Source organism: Solanum dulcamara, chromosome 6, assembly GCF_947179165.1.
Source record: "Solanum dulcamara chromosome 6, daSolDulc1.2, whole genome shotgun sequence".
Classification (NCBI taxonomy): Eukaryota; Viridiplantae; Streptophyta; class Magnoliopsida; order Solanales; family Solanaceae; genus Solanum; species Solanum dulcamara.
The window spans coordinates 17,136,998-17,155,407 of record NC_077242.1 but is presented as its reverse complement, the minus strand read 5'-3'; the positions used below and the strand labels follow the sequence as shown (position 1 = coordinate 17,155,407).

Here is an 18,410-nt window from a genome sequence, read left to right as displayed (position 1 = left end):
GTTAATATTACCTTACTTGCAACAATTTTTAACCAAAACAAAAAAGAAGGCACTTGTGATGTGTGGATTAGATGCACATCACAAATGAATATTTTTAACTTGGTATTTTTACAAGAAAGACATAATTCTTACAATAATATTGGAATGTGTAGTAAAAAAGAACAATTTAGAAAGATTTTTCTTACAAGGAAATTTCAGGCTTCGTCTTTAAGAATGCACTATTTGTTCTTTCTCTCCTGTCAAAAATGTCTTCCAGATAACCTCCTTCATGACTGGATCATGCATAAGTAGATGTCCAACATTGGGTATTTCATGGTAGTGTATCCATGGAAGTCTTTCTGCGACGTAACGCTGTAATATAACAGGTACAACCCAGTCTTCGTCACCACGCCACAAGTGGACTGAGCCTTCACCATTTGGGAAAAGGTTCTTAAGATCCATAGGATCAAAATCCAATTTCCCGAACCCCACCATCATGTCGTGGTGGAGGGACTCAAATACTCCTTGTTTTACAGCATATTCCTACGGATGAAAGAAGCAGCAACTTTTGAGCCAGCAATACTCATAACATAAGCAGCAAGTATATGAACAGAATTCTTGGTTTTGTAATCAATTACGCTATAACGCTTTTAACTTCCTGACCTGTATTGTTCGTATCCCTACTAGCAGCGTACTTTTCATTTCCACTAGAAAAAGTTCTTTCTGAAGAGAATAACAAACACCCCAAGACAAAATGTTAATACCAAAAATCATAGGAGACAACATACTCAGTGTAGTCCCACAAAGTGAGGTCTAAGGATGGTAGAGTGTACGCAGATCTTACCCCTACCTCAGAGGTAGAGAGGTTGTTTCCAATAGACCTTCGGCTCAAGGAAAAACAGTCCAAAAAAAGAAGTAACAGAAGTACAAGAAACAACAAATATCAATAACAGATAGTAACAGGAAAGAAACTACAACAAAACAATACAATAATCAAGGTACTCGGAACAACATATAGTAACAGAAATCGAAGGGCAAGAATTAAAGGAACAATACTACGACTACTAATATGAACGGACAGCAAGACAACACACTACTAGTGGTCATAGGCAAGAAAAAACAAAAAATTGTAACTTGTATGGTTTTTTCACCCCTTGTAGTCATTCTAAGTCTAACATTTCATTAAAAACTGAGCTTAGTTGAGCTCTGCTTCTTCATTGATCAGCCATGAAGAAGCTAGAGATGAAGATGATGAAGAAGATGAAGAAGAGAGGCGTTAGAGAGAAGGAGAAGATTTTATTTTTAGGGCTAATCTGTGAAAATGCCCATTATGTTAACAGTATATAGTTGCTATGTATATATAGCTAATTACATTGACTTAACTGACTAACAAATTAGTTAGTTAGTTCTAACTATGTAACTAACTAAAATGACCATACTGCCCTTATTTCTAACTCCTTTAACAACTTCCTTTACATCTCAACACTCCCCTTCAAGCTAGGAGGTGCAAAAATATTCAAAGCTCCTAGCTTGGATAGAAGGTGCTCATGTTGATCTCTAGACAATCCCTTTGTCAATATATCAGCTGGTTGTTCTTGGGTTGGTAAGTAGTCAACTTTGATCATGCCTTGTTGTAGTCTTTCTCTAATGAAATGACAATCTATCTCTATATGTTTTGTTCTTTCGTGATAAACTGGATTGGCTGCAATTTGAATTGCAGCTTTGCTATCACTATAGACCTGCACTGGTACCTTCATATCAGCCTCAACCTCCTTCAACATTCCCAGCAGCCACACAAGTTCTGAAACAGTAGATGCCATGCTTCTATATTCAGCTTCAGCTGAACTTCTAGACACTGTAGTTTGTTTCTTGGCTTTCCAAGATATTAGTGATTTTCCCAAAGATCAAGTATCCTGTGACTGATTTTCTGGTGAGTGCGCATGCTGCCTAGTCTGCATCACAGAAAGCTGTAATTTGGTTGTTTGATTGACTAGATAGTAGTATACCTTGTCTAGGTTGTCTCTTCAAATATTTGACTACTCTTAGGGCTGCCTCCATATGGGACTTCTTTGGCTGGTTCAGAAACTAACTTAATGTACTGAAGGCTATATCTGGCCTTGTCATGTTGAGATACAGAAGTTTACCTATGAGTTTTTGATAGGCTGCCTGATCTATTAGAGGATCATGTAGCTCTTCTTGCTTTGAGTTCACATGGTCATCATAGAGCTTTGATGTGAGCTTGATGTTGGCATCCATTGGTGTTGCTGCTGGCTTAACTGCAGTCATTCCTACTTCTGCTATCAGATCAAAAGTGTACTTCCTCTGATGCATGAGTATTCCTGTTGTGGATCTTGCAAATTCAATTCCTAGAAAGTATTTGAGCTCCCCTAAGTCTTTCATCTTGAATGCACTTTGTAGAGCTTTCTTTGTCTCTTCTATCAGCTTTAGGCTGCTGCCAGTGACTAACATGTCATCTACATATACAAGTACAATGACAATACCTTCTGTTGACTTGTTAATGAATAGGGAATAATCATATTGGCTTTGTTTGAACTTGAGAGAAATAAGAGCCTCAGTAAGTTTGTGATTCCACTGCCTTGGAGCTTGTTTGAGTCCATAAAGGGACTTTGTTAGTCTACATACATTCTCCCCTTGACTGACAAATCCCTGAGGCAGATGCATATATATTTCATCCTCTAGGTCTCCATGTAGAAAAGCATTGAAGACATCCATCTGATGGATGTGCCAGTTCTTGGAAGCTGCCATGGCAAGAACAGCCCTGACAGTCACCATCTTCACAACAGGAGAAAATGTTTCTTTGTAATCAATCCCTTCTTGTTGGCTGTATCCTTTTGCTACTAGCCTGGCTTTGAACCTCTCTATTTCACCTATGGATTTGTATTTAACCTTGTAGATCCATCTGCAACCAATAGGTTTCTTCCCTGCAGGTAAAGAAGTGACTTCCCAGGTATTGTTGTTTTCTAAGGCCTGGATCTCTGTCTGCATAGCTTCAACCCATCTTGGGTCTTTGACTGCTTCAGCATAGCTGGTGGGTTCTATCACAGAGGATGTAGCTGCAATAAAGCACTGATGAGAAGGTGACAAATGAGAGTAGCTTACATAGTTGGATAGAGTATATTGAACATCCTGTTTAACATTCAGAGAGACAAAATCCTTCAGCCATATGGGAGGATGTTTGGACCTGGCAGATCTTCTAGTAAGAGGTGGCCCAGACACATCAGTATCACTTGCAAAAGGGTGTGGTTGTGTAGACACACACTCTTGTTCACCAGCATCTGGATGCCCACATGTAGCCTCTTCAGAAAGTACAGATGGAGCAGTACCTGGTATTATGAATGGGGATAGTTGAAGCTGTGGAACTGTCTTACCTAGACCTTATAGGTTATCTACAAACAGTTGATAGGTGGCTGGACCATCAGCCTTGGCAAATGGAAATATGGCTTCTCTAAACTGAACATCCCTGCTGACAAAAAATGAGTTATTGTGCAAGTCAAACAGGATATAGCCTTTCTGCACTTCAGAGTACCCCATGTGCACAGCTGACTTTGATCTAGGCATGAGTTTGTCATGTTCAGTGAGATTCTTGGCTAGAGCTAGGCAACCAATGATTCTCAAATGAGATAAACCTGGTTTTTTGCCATACAATCTTTCATAGGGAGATTGGAACTGAAGCACACTGCTAGGCAGTCTATTGATCAGGTAAGCAGCTGCTAGGACACAATGACCCCAAAATCTGATAGGTATTTTTGCTTGAAACCTGAGGGCTCTGGTTACTTCTAGTAGATGTCTGTGTTTCCTCTCAGCCACTCCATTTTGTTGATGAGTGTATGGACAAGACCTTTGATGGATAATACCTAGTGTTTTGAACATATTATCACATACGGAATTCACAAATTTAGTACCATTATTAGACCTTAAGACCTTGACCACCTTGTCAAACTGATTCTTAGTATACATCAAGAACATTTTAAGAGACACACACACATCTGATTTGTGTTTAAGTAAGAATAGCCAAGTCATTCTTGAAAAGTCATCAACTATTGTAAGAAAGTACTTGTTGCCATCAAATATAGTTGTATTATAAGGTCCCCAAAGATCAACATGTATCAAATCAAAGCAGCTATTGCTTTTGATGATACTAGAAGGGAATACATGTCTAGTTTGTTTTGCAAATGGACACACTAAGCATTCAGACACCTTACACATACTAACTTTATTCATATTGAAAATCTTGGCCAGTACAGCTGAAGACACATGTCCTAGCCTTTTATGCCATAGCTCTATATCTGATTCCTTGTCTGTGGAAGAACCAGCATCAACAGAGTATGCAGATTTCTTAGCCTTACTTGCATCACTTTGAGTGAATTGGTTCCATAGCAGATACAGACCCCCTTCTTCTCTACCAACTTCCTTCACCTTCCCAGTGTAGAGTTCCTGGAAAACACAGAAATCAGGGAAGAAGGAGACAGAGCAGCCCAATTCCTTGGTTATTTTGCTGACAGACATCAAGTTATACTTGAATTCTGGAATATAGAACACATTAGTAATCAAACTTTTAGATGGTAGACTACAAGAACCAATATGAGTTACTTTAGTGATACCACCATTTGGTAAGCACACATCCTTAGGAGTGTTAAGTTGAAGGACAGATTCCTTTAGTAGCATCTGCAGTTTAGACACCATATGGTTTGTTGCCCCTGTATCCACTATCTACACATCACTATTTTCAATTACACATAGAGCCTTACCTGCATTGTTTGCCTTATTGCAATCAAGTGCATTGGCTCTTGAACCAGACTGTTGATTCATCATCATAAGAATTTGTTCATACTGATCTTTTGTAAATGTACAACCCTGAAGTAGTTGTTTGATCTCTCTCTCAGCTGCCTTGTTAGAATTAGTGGTTGGTGATTTGTCTGCAGTGTGCTGTACTGTGCTATTCCTACTCCACAAAGCTTCATCAGTCACATTTGTGTTCAAGCCATAAGAGAAGTTAGCCTGACCTGACTGCTGAGATTGATTTGTAAGGCTATAGGTGTCTGCATAGACCATGTTTGCACTCTGAGCCTTTCTTTTTGACTTGAAATCTGGAGGATACCCCACCACCTTGTAGCAGGATTCTTTGGTGTGGCCCCTATACTTACAAAAATCACAGATTAAGGATGTATTTTTCTTGAACCTATTGCTCATACCTGAACTGTTTCCACTTCTCGAGTACATAGCCACTGACTCAGAAGTTGATGCATATAGTCCCAAATTGTTGATTCCTATAACCATAGCCTTTTGACTCTCATCTCCTACTATCATAGCATACGCTTGATTGATAGTAGGTAAGGGATCTATCATGAGGATTTGACTTCTAGCTTGATGATATGTGTCATTCAATCCCATTAGAAATTAATACAACTTTTGTCTATTCATGTGGGCTACAAAACCTCTGGACTTCTCACAACTGCAGCAAGGTGAGGGCACTAACACTTCAAACTCATCCCACAACGCTTTCAGCCTTGTCTAATATGCTGATACAGAGGTTGTTCCTTGTTGTAAGTTAACTATTTCTTTGTGTAGGCTATAAGTTCTTGATCCATCAACTCTATCGAACCTCTCTTGCAGGTCAGTCCACACACTCGAAGCATTCGACGCAAACGCAATTCCACTCAACAAACTCTTCGAGACTGAATTCATAAGCCATGACAACACAATTGCATTTGCTCTTTCCCATTGGCCCCACAGTTCTTCACCATACATTTCTTTCCTGCACGTTCCATCCACAAGCCCTAATTTGTTTCTACCTAACAATGCTAATTTGATTGACCAATTCCACAAGGTGTAGTTTTCAATACCTTGCAACTGGAACGAGATGATGCTTATACCACTCACATCTGTGGGGCTAAGAAATAGGGGATGATTATAGTCAATACCTTGTCCATTGTTACCTGCCGAGCTTGCTGAACTTGGTATACCCACTCATTGAGCTGAATTTGTGGCTTCTCCTGTCATTTCTTCAACCTTTTTTGAGCTCTTTGTTGCGGAAGTTAGTGTTGGTTGCAGTTTTAGCTTAGACGGAGCTCAGATCTACAAACTATAAGCTAACAACTTTAACTGATTCTTTGACTCTGATCTTCGAGTTTTTGACTCAGCTGTGTTAACTCTTTCAGTGACCAACGCTCTGCTACCATGAGCTTAGTTGAGCTCTGCTTCTTCACTGATCAGCCATGAAGAAGCTAGAGATGAAGATGATGAAGAAGATGAAGAAGAGAGGCGTTAGAGAGAAGGAGAAGATTTTATTTTTAGGGCTAATTTGTGAAAATGCCCATTATGTTAACAGTACATAGTTGCTATGTATATATAGCTAATTACATTGACTTAACTGACTAACAAATTAGTTAGTTAGTTCTAACTATGTAACTAACTAAAATGACCATACTGTCCTTATTTCTAACTGATTTTTGTAACTCCTTTAACAACATCCTTTACATCTCAACAAAAATAGAAGAAACATCTAACAAAAGCCGGAATAAACTCCAATTTACTATGAGCCGGGACAAAATTCCAAGCCATTACAAATTTTCCCAGCAAATTTATTACAAGGATCAAACACATGCAAGGGATCATGAAGTGAGAGCAATCCAACAGTAAATCGTCCAAATTCAGGTAGGAAACCAATTACCTTAAGTTTTTGCATTTCGCTTGCATGCTTAGCAAATCTGGAAGCAACTTCTAAATCTGGGGGAGACATTTTGGGTTTTCCAGCTATAACACTATTGTACGGGAACCATTTTTGAGTGTTCCACCAGTAGACTAGCCAAGGCGCATAATGTGCAACTCGAAGTGCCCATTGGTCCTGTGGGAGCTGTAGATTGTATCCTTCTGTGGATAAATTAGCAGGAAAGCTAGGCCACCAGTAATTTACAACGGGAGCAACTAGAGCTGCTCCAGCTAACCTATTAGCACCAAAAGAAGATGCAACAAATAATCAAAAAACAGAGGATACAGGGATACTAGAAGTCTTTCTGCTGTTGTTGAGAATAGCAATGACCAAAAGAAAGTAGCATATATATCGCTCAGAGGGACTTTGATTTTATCAAATCGTGTAATACCGAGGACATGACCCTAAATAGCAAGATATGGAGGTCAAGAATCAGAGAAGAAAGTTAGTAAGTAATAGAGTATTGTCTAGTTCCCCAATCAATATTATTATTATTACTCTCCTAGTGTCTTATTGTTCAATTTTAGTGTTACTTGTGGTTTTCTTTGCTTCAGTTGTCGTACATTTTGTTTTTGCTACTTGTTCTATTTTAATTGTTTTTAGCATGACTTCTTCGCTACTGTATTTGTTTTACTTGTTTTTTTGTTCTCCTTTACTTGAGACGAAGGTCTATCGGAAACAACCTTTTTATCTACATAAGGTAGGGATAAGGTTGCATACACACTACACACTACCCTCTCCGGACCACACTTGTGAGATTACAATAAGTATGTTATTGTTTTTGTTGAGTTGTGTAATACCGAGATCTACACTGCTTCAGTTATACCTCTCTTACCTTTCACGTGAAGATGGCAAGCAGTTAAGTGAAACAACAATCTACCATATTTGTAGAACAGTTGGTTTCATGTTCGAAATGCTTTGCTATAAATCAAAACTTCCTCCTCGCCTGTTGATTCTGTGGTCTTTTACATTTTGTGTCTGATGGGTTATGATAATGGTGACATGTCAGTAGAATGTTAAGGACAAGATCTCATGAGGCATGTGGCTCATGCAAAGTGATTTACAGACATACCGATTAGGGATGTACTTAAGGCAACCCCAAACTGAATGACCACCCATGGAATACCCCATATAACATAAAATTTAGGGCCAAGTCCGAGTTGATCAGCAAGCTCTTCCATATCCAAAGCTGTAGTTTGTATGGTTCGTTTTGGATGTGGATCGCTTTCCCCATAACCTGGTCTATCAAAAGAGACAACATATGCCCCTAGTTCTTCAAGTGTTTCCTGAAAGAAACATCTAGATCATTATAATCTCAGTTCAATTATACTCAAAAAGGATACAGAAGTACAAGTTTGACAAAGAGTTGATGAAATACCAAGGGTGCAATAGCTGAATCATATCTGGTAGAACTAAAGCTATGTGCATATACGACCTTATATTTGGCCGTTTCTTTGGGTACACCATGCTCCTTATAAGCCAGATGTCTTCTATCCCTAAGTTTGATTCTAGGTCCGGTAACTATTGGACCATCAGGAGAACCACAGATTCTGGGAGGTGGAGGTATGAAGGCTGGGAATGCCAGACCTGCAACCAACAAGACAACTAAAACTTTCCCGAGCATACTTGAACACAAGATAGACATAACTAAGAACACAATCACCCTCTTCTAGTGTTAAGATTGAAGGCTTGCGATCACAAAACTCTTTTATGACAATTTTTGCAAGCTAAATTCCCTGAACTTATGAAATCATTCACTCGATTCCTACAACCACGTTTCTCTCAATGTGGTAGGAAAAAATTGTAGGAAAAGATTGTCTAGTATGACTTAGTCGTGGATTATTCTTCCTTTATGGAAAGAGGCGTTATCAGCTTCAGCGAGATACTCCAATGTCTTTCTTCCATCCTTTCTGTCTAGAGCCTATGCCAATTGATCTTGTCAGTTGAAAAAACTGCACCTACTTTACTATGAGCTAGATACAGTAGAAAGGAAGCTAGATTTGGCATGAGCAAGAACAAAATTACACAAATTATAACTATTTTCTTTCTTCTGCAAACCTAGTTCTTGTCTCAAAATCCATCAAAACATCAGCTCTTCTTGTTTTCTTTCTTGGGTGAACTCACTACTAAAAAAGGTTGAGCTTTAACGAGTGAGAAGACAACTATTGGGTTGAACTTGTTAGAACTGTATAAAGATTTAGTAGAGGTCAAGAATGTTGGCTTTTGAATATATGGAGAGAGAAACCAAAATTTGTAGGAAAAGTAGTGGCGACCATTTCATTATATGGTTGGTCCACCAACTGCATCTACTTTGTGATATTTATATGAAAATTTGATTTGAATTTATGACTTTTAGACGAATTACTACTTATAACTACTTATAACTCCGACATAATTTTTATTGGTAGGTTCAGCTGTTTTATGCATCATTTCCTTTCATGACTTAGTTCGTTTCAATTTTTATATTTACCAAATTAATTATATCAATTTTTAAATTTATAAATTAAATTAAATCAATATGATTTCGCTTTTGGTTTGATTAAATCAAATTAATTAATTAATTTCTTTAATATGATCAATTTATCTGAATAATTAAAGAATTCTATAAATGGAATCTTCTTCTTTTTTTCAGTCACCACTCAAGTTAGCGAATATTAGTAATCCAATTGGTTAATTAAACTTTTATTTGGTTGATGAGAACTGAATTCCTCATCTTATAATTTCCTTTTTATTTCTCCTTTTCTTCCCCAAAATTTTTAGAAAAAAGTTAATTGAAATCACCACCGCAAAAAAAGCAATAAAGTAAAAACTACTCCAACATACACACACACATATATAATTACTGTCTTTCTTTAATTTTTATTGTCATTTTAGCTTTTTTCACATTTATAAAAAGAAAGTTTATTAAATTATTTTTATTTAATAAGAATATATTGAATTTTTCCTCCTAAATACTATGCATTAAAAATAAAAAATGCCTTTAATATTAAAGATATAATTAGAAATAATTGGGGTGGAGATCATTTACACCCCCAAACTTTACTTTAAAAAATAAACATGCCATTTTAACTTGGCTTCAACTGTCATCTACATTCTCCAACTTTGAATGTGCACAAGTAGACACACACGTTTTTACATGACAATTCGCATGACACTAAAACTAATTAGTATTATACCATGTATGATATATATTATGTTATGTGTAGGACGGACGTGTCTATTTGTTTAACTTTATACAAGTTTAAATAGTAACACACCCCATTTTGAAAAATATAAATATCAATTAATGTCAAATTAAATAACACGTTAATGTAATAGGTTAAAGAGATAAGTGGAACTTAAATAAGTATTCACATAATACATTCATATATACTAGAGAGTGCTAAAATAAAAAGTAAAGGCAAATTAGAATTGTTATCTATGTATTTAAGCCCCCCCCCCCCCCCCCCCGCCCCCCCCCCCCCAAAAAAAAAAAAAAAAAAAAACAAAAAAAATGAAAAGACATAATCAGGCAATGGACGTGAAATTACTATAGCCTTATAATATGTAGGCATTAATTCATAATTTAGGAATTAATTTACTATATGATTACTCTATATGAGACGAGCTGATTTCGTTTTTAACGATGATTACACAAATATATTTTGGCTAATTTTATAAATATAATTAGTATTTATTTATAATCTCTAATTATTATGATATCAGGGTTCAAAAGTGGATTTGAAAACTACTTGTAAATGTTTTGACTCTCATATTTCAAAATACATTACTTCTTTTGGAATAATTGATAATGTGTGTCTACCAGAGGCAGAACTAGATAGGGTCGAGGAAATCATCTGAGCCTTCTTCAATAGAAAATTGTACTATTTATATATGATTAAAATTAATTTTTATGTATATAATAGATGTTAAATCTGATTTGACTTCTTTGCGCAATTTCTTTATATATATATATATATATATATATATATATATATATATATATATATATATATATATATATATATTTTGAACTCCTTTAATAGAAGTTTTGACTCCACCATGGGTGTCTGGCAGCTCTTGAATACCTCAAATTTAATTTTGATGTATGATCTGATCTAATCTGATTTTTCTATTGAAAAAGTTTTATCAACCAACCATTGGTAGTGTTTTAACACGACCATGTTCATCAGGGCAAATAAAGACACGATTGCAACATACATCCATAATGTGAATGCATCCTTTATCTAGTACAACGACAAAAACATTAGGATTTGTGTGTTCTATTATAGATTTGGCTGGCATGATCTCAACTCCGATTAATTCTGGCCACACATATTGATTTGGATCATCTGGCCCACCTTTGCATCTGTTATCGGTACTAGGACTGTACAAGACAAATCGATAAATCGCACCAAACCGATAAATCGAACCAAATCGAAAAAAAAATCCGACTAGTGGTTTGGTTTGACTTGGTTTGGTATTTGGAAAAAAAACCCAACCATTATAGGATTGGTTTGGTTTTAACTAAAAAAGTCAAATCGAACCCAAACCGACCCGATTATAGATATACACTTTTAAATTATGTTATACATAAAAATATTTATTAAAATATAATTTATAAATATTTTTAAATTTTTTTCATAATTTTTATTTTCTTTCTTACATTTAGATTTGGACTTGAGAAGTTCATCTAAATAATATACAAAAAAAACCCTTCTTATAAAATTATTTTATAAAGTTAAAACTTCAAACAGTGTTCTTCCTCCATCTTATATGTTGATATTTTGTACTAGAACTCTTTTTAAGAAGCAATGCTTTGTGCTTTTTATTAGATACTTTGAAAAATCCGAGAAACCTGAAAAAACCCCCAAAACTCGAAAAATCCGAGAAAAATTGATATCGAAAAACTCGACTTTTATTGGTTTGGTTTGGTTTATAGATTTAATAACCCGACACAAATGGTTTGGTTTGGTTTGTAAAAAATCCGAACCAACCCGGTCCATGTACACCCCTAACCAGTACAATAACAATGGACACAATGATGTCGGGTTTTGGATTGACTTATAACCAAATACTGAGAAATGAGTATTAGAAAACTTAGAAGAAAAAAGGTTTTTATTTCCTTCATGTTTATGTTATTGGTGAATGGTGATGTCACGCCCCGGGAGGGTACCCTAGACGTAACCGGCACCCGAAGGCCATTTCTGACCTTCGGGCGAACCACTTGGTACAGTCACTCATTCATTCGAGCACATTCTCTTAGCGGAAACTCAATTAAGGAAATACTTCTCATAACATAACGGCCGAAGGCCAAACATTTCAACCCAACAAGAGTAGTAAATTAAGACTCATCAAAATAACAGTTCAATCTCCCACACTCCAGTCTATGAAGCCTCTATTCAAGTCAAAAAGGTGTCAATGACAAGCCCATGGCTACCGACAATCTAAATAAAGAAAAGACAATCAAAAGCTGTACAAGAAGGCCCAATATCCTCCAGGAACTAGGAGGACTCACCGACTGGCTGGGAGTGTAGTGGATCTTCAACGGAGTGTCGGTTGATGATATCTTGTACCTGTCTCTGCATCATGAAATGATGCAGGCCAAATGGCGTCAGTACATGGAATGTACGAGTATGTAAAATGGCCGAATACAACGAACATCAAGAAAGAATCAATCAACTCGGGATCTCAACTCAAAAAGGATGACAACTCAATCAAATATCCTAAGTCTAAACACGGATATGATCTAGACGGGACCAATCATATACAAATCAACTCAATCCGACTCAGAGTACTATCAAGACCTATTTGGGAGTTTCTCTTAACCGACAACCCTCACTTATGAGCTAGTGAAAGTACAACAAACCGACGTTGTTGCCGCGTCCGCTCATACTTTGCCAGGGCATGAACGAGTCAACAAATCATGGATCCAATCCAACCAGGTCCTATAATATCAGGACAACTCTCTCAGGGAAGCATCCGACTTTAACGGTTCCATCCCCCTACGTTTGGCGACGCAGTTATTGGGTTTGAGTATGGACTATACTCTTGCCCAATTCGGTGCTCGATACTTCTCCCAAGACTCAATGCTCATAAAACTCCATCCAATCAATTCAATCAAATCACATCGACAAGTCTCATTACAACCTTGTCAACTCATCAACTCTATCACAATCAAGTCTCAATCTCAATCATATCTTCAAGGAAGTGTTAAAATGCATATATGTACATCATCTAGATATAAAATCAATCATTACCTTCATCCATTTGAGAAAAATCTTTATGACTCATCACATCTTCAAGACTTCAAATCGACATTCTTATAATAGGCAACATGTTTAAGAAGATAGTATACTTTATCAAATCTACATAATTAATAAGACCAACAAAACATATTTATCAACTCATTTCTTCATCATCTCATACTCATATAAGGGCTCATTTTAGGAACCTCTTAGCTCAACAACATTAACACATAAATGATTAAATAGGATGGGAACAATACTCATTCAAACATGTACCATACCAAGAAACTCCATTTTCATGGATATCTAACCTCAAAACAAGAATAGGGCACATGGGTGGACTCAACCCATGTTTTGGATAGCCTTACATACCTTAGTGAAGACTTGGAGAAAACCTTGAGGTTGGGTCTTCAATGGAGGACTCTAATCTTGAAGCTTCTTGGACTCCTTTTTGGTTAGAAGTGGAGAAGAAGAGTAGAGAGAGAAACTAGGGCTTTTAGAGAGAGGGAGGGCTGAAGAAAAATGATCCCAAAATACACAAGGATTGTGTATATATAAATTTGGGAAATTTCCCAAATTGCCCTTTCTCCAAATTCTGAAAATTAGGCAAAAACGCCCTTGGCGCGATAGTGGCGCATCGCGCCCTTACAGCGCCAAGGCCAATTACGCCTAAAACCTGCACAACTTTTAGTGGCGCATCGCGCCAGGGACCAAACTACTGAGGCATGTTTCTGGCGCGATAGTGGCGCGTCGCCCCCTTACAACGCTAAGCTTGTTGTCCTAAATTCTGGGAATTTGGCCTGAAAAACCCTGCACACTTTTAGTGGCGCGTCGCGCCAGGGACCAAACTACTGAGGCATATTTCTAGCGCGATAGTGGCGCGTCGCGCCCTTACAGCGCCAAGGCCATTTCCCCAGCAGTTGTAACCCAGGCCAAAAATGAAATTCCTGTCGTGCTAGTTCGTCTTTGGATCGTCATATCTTTTAACTCCGAACTCCAAAATTTACGTTCTTGGTGGCGTTGGAAAGAAGACTCGACGATCTTTAATTTGATAGGTCGTGAGCCACCCGGATTGACGTCTTTCGAAAGATAGGGTCGTTAAAAGTCGACCCTTACATGAACTCATCCTAAACTTAGCCACGACGGATATTTTGGACTTAGCTCGGTCCTAGAGGCCCTCAATGACCCCACATCACCTCCAATGCTCTTAAATTTACCAGGGACTCATCTCAACTCAAGCACATACTTCGAAATAAATACGATGGGCGCCCACACATATGCAAAGAAGGCCCGAATCTTAGGAAATTTTTTTGAGGGGTGTTACAGGTGATCAAGAGCTTTAGTTTATAGGCCATAAAACAATAATTAATGTGTTATAACCTTTTAATGGAGATATGATCCAATATAGTCTGGTCAAGTTTGAAGTAATAATGGTACATATAAGGATAATATTGGTGTAACAATATTATCTGTAACATTTATAATGTTTGACACTAATTTTGTCACTTCACAATTTAATTATTTTTTTAGCTTTTTCAATTTTAAATAATTATTTTGTAAGATTAAAAATATATTTTTAAAATTAACTTTAAGATAATTTTGTCATTTTTTCTATTAAAAAACATATCTTTATATAATTCTGATTTATATAAATTATAGGGCAACAATTCTTCCTTCGTGAGAGAGGTGATGTCAGCTTCATCGAAATATTTCTATTTCTTTTTTCCATCGTCTCTGTCTAGAGCCTGTGTCAATTAGGACTATTCAAAATTGAACCAAATTCGATAATTCAAATTAATTTTTTTATTAATTTATTAATAGAAGATTATTGATTTAACGATTTGATAATGACTTTGATTTTATTTATTTATTCAAAATATTGATTTAATAACGATTTAAATTTTTTTCTAAACAGGTTAATCGATAATCCCTAGGTCCATATGTTTTACAACTCATGTTGCACAAAATAATACCAAATCAGAGGGTTTCTTTTGTATCAAATATTATGCTTGTTATTTTCTACTTACAATTAGTTCCTAATAGTGTCCATTGTGTTATTAATACTTATTCTAAACAAGTACATCATATTAAATATAATTGTCACGTTCCAAAATAGGACAGGAATAGCACCCACACTTAATCTTCTGGGTGGGAGAACCAAAGATACAAACTCCAACTTATATTAGCCATTCAAATTATGAAATACGACAATAATACGGAAACTCAAAGCTTATTAACGTAAGAAATAACAAAAAACCGCTAAAGTCTATTACACAACATTCTTCAAAACCTGAAAGTCATCACATTAAGGACATCTAAGTCTAAATATTAAGTCTGAAAGTATCAAACACCAAAATAAATAAATAACATAGTTTGTGTCCGAAAATAAAGGACATTATGCCATGACCGAGAGAATCCAACACGAGCTGGAAAGAATAGCTCACCTAGAACCTGATGTGCTGGACACCGCTAGAGCTGAGGGCGAGTTGAAGTCGATGGTACACTCGCTTCACTCCACAAAATAAAATAAAGAAAAATACAAGTAGGGATTAGTATAGGACAACATGTACTGAGTAGGTATCATCGGCCGACTCGAAATATGAATCAATATGCATAAAGTAATAGCATGAAATCAACTATAGCCTTTAACATGTGGCAAACAACAAGATCAAGATCAAGATCAAGATCAAGTGACAACACAATAAAATAATTACGTAATCAGTCAACGATATCAAAAGTATACTTGAGGACTCAAGCCTCCACACCACGGTCTTTTGAGAAATAAGTTATTTGAGATTAGGTAGTATTAATTCATTTAATTTATTTTTCTTTAATATTACTATGCCGGAACGTGACACTCAATCTAATAATATCGTGTCGGCTCGTAACATCCAATTCAAATATATCATGCCGGCTCATGACACCCGATCCAAATATATCATGTCAGCTCGTGACACCCGATCCAATTATATCGTGCCGGCTCGTGACACCCGATCCTATAATATAATTAATTTATGACTTTTATTATCACATTCCACTTCATTAACAATATTTCATCAAACCTTTTTTATTCAAGGCATCGCTTTTGACAAGGTAAGTTCAAGATTATGGATTTCATGGTTTTGGAATTGCAGACCAATTACAACAACATATCAGTCATAGAAAACTTTACAACATTACTCAACGAGTATCAATTATTATTAAGAGTCTTTCTATGATATAGAATAAACCATAACCTACCTCAATCGAAGAACCGAAATCAAGCAAGCTAATTCACTGGTGATTTTTCTTTCTTCGATGCCTCAGAACGTTTCCAATCTAACTAGAATACAATATTCGTAAGTAAACGAGTTCATAGACACCCATACTATATATATATTTAACCTAGATCCAACAATTCACCTAATTTTATAATCAATTCCCTAAAACTCAAGCTTAGGGTTAAGTCTCAATTCCCCCAATAACATAAATCTAATGATATTCGTATAATATAATACCCTATTATTTAATTAAATACATTTATATATCAAAACTTGAATGATAAATATAATACTTATACGAAAAAATCTGTAAAAATATCAAAGATCACGAGAACACAATATGCAAAACTTTGTCTAATTATCTTTGATTTATCCTAGCTAATCTATCCTCCTCCAAATCATTACCTCGTTATTACTCATTATTCTCTCATGATTACTCCTCAATAGCTATCCTCATTACATTACTACTAACCATCCAAATGTATATGGCACCACTGTTCCACATTGTCAATTTACTAAAAACATGAAGCTCACATTTCATTTCGTGTCACCACCACAAATCGTTGTGCAAAACTAAAATTAAGAGAATTGAGTTTTACCTGAAAGTTTCCTTTCGTGTTGACGCCGCAAGTGAGTTATGTATTCTCCCTTCCTCTTTTCTTTTTATTTTATTTTCTCAATTAATCATCATGTACGAAAAGTGACACTAACTTATTTTAATAAAAATAGATCAAATGGTATAATATATTAATTAAATTATTACTTCAGCCCACCAATTAAATTAGTTATCTAAAGTTATTCTCAACTAAATAATCATAGTTATCGAGTAATTCAAAATATCCATTAAAATTTACGGCATGAATGTTTTATGAAATAAAAAACTCTAGTACTCAAAACAACCTAATGGGTCGTTACAATAATAAAACTTGATTTTTAGGCGCAAATTACTTAATAATTTTTGAAATGTCCTATTAGATTTCGCTTATCACATTGTCCGTAAGTGATATTCAATAAAGAAAATTTTTCATGCATAATCTTAATGGTTAATCCAAACTGAACTGATAACGGTGAATAATCGATTAGTAAATAACTAATTAACCAATAATTCAAAGATTTTTAACGGTTTAACATATTTACAAATTGATAACTAATAAGTCAAATTGATAATCTTAAACATCGAACCGAACCAATCTATTATAGGACCCCGAAAGTAGAAAAGTCGAAATAAAAGAAAAGTCCAAGAAAAGGGACTGTCCCAGAGTTTATGACTTTGACCTGGCTCATAGGAATAATATTGAAGTTGGAAAATCGACTAAGTTTGGAACTGAGTTTACGAGTCAAGTTGAAGACTCATAGAAATGGTGACAACTCGTAGAGTTGATCTCTAATTTTGTGAAATTGACAAGCCTCAGTACTTTTAAAATGACTCAATAAGACGAATCGTAGGATGAGTTATGAGTCGTAGAATGGACTCATAGAATCGGGTCCTGAGTTTTGACTTTTGACTAAGTGACAAGGGAAATTGACAAGTCGTTTGTATGACTCGTAGGAGAGTCAACGACTCGTAAGGATGAGTCATAGGGATCAAGTTTCATTACAATAGCCTATGATTTTGGAGCACAAGTTTGACAGCTTATATTGACGACCCGTAGACCAAATGATGAGCCATAGGAGCCATCCGTAGTGTCGTAAATAAGTGATTCTTTATTGTGCATAGATGTTAAGGTCAATTATTAAGCGTGTGAATAGATTTGGAGAGGTTTTAAGGTCACAAGAATCCTCTAGCACAAAATCGAGTTGAAAGCTTCCTTACCGATTGAGTTTTGGTGAAAGATTTTACTTGGGTCAATTTCAAACGATCATATCTCCTAGAATATAATGAATTAAATAGTTCATGACCTATCAAATTTAATATCTTTGAGTCCTATTTCCAATTCCATGAATTTTGTCTCATTTGAAGTTTGGAATAAAATGTTATGATCGTTTTACTAAAGACTGCCAAATCAAAAATATTACGACCTTGAGTTACGACCCGTGGAAATAAGTTACGAACCATAGAAATGTTTATGACCCATCAACTTAAGTCATAAACAAAGATCATAGACTCAGTTTTTCAGATTTTTCCAAAGTTTGACAGGACGAATTTGGTCTATGACCCATAAACACTTTGATGACCTGTAAAAAGTGATTCGTAGGGTCTTCCGATAAGATTTA

General features: G+C 35.9%; 1 pseudogene; it reads right to left on the bottom strand.

Annotated features, from left to right (window-relative positions):
- Positions 1-32: 32 nt before the first annotated feature.
- On the bottom strand, positions 33-8,976 carry LOC129892423 (uncharacterized; annotated as a pseudogene).
- Positions 8,977-18,410: the final 9,434 nt, after the last annotated feature.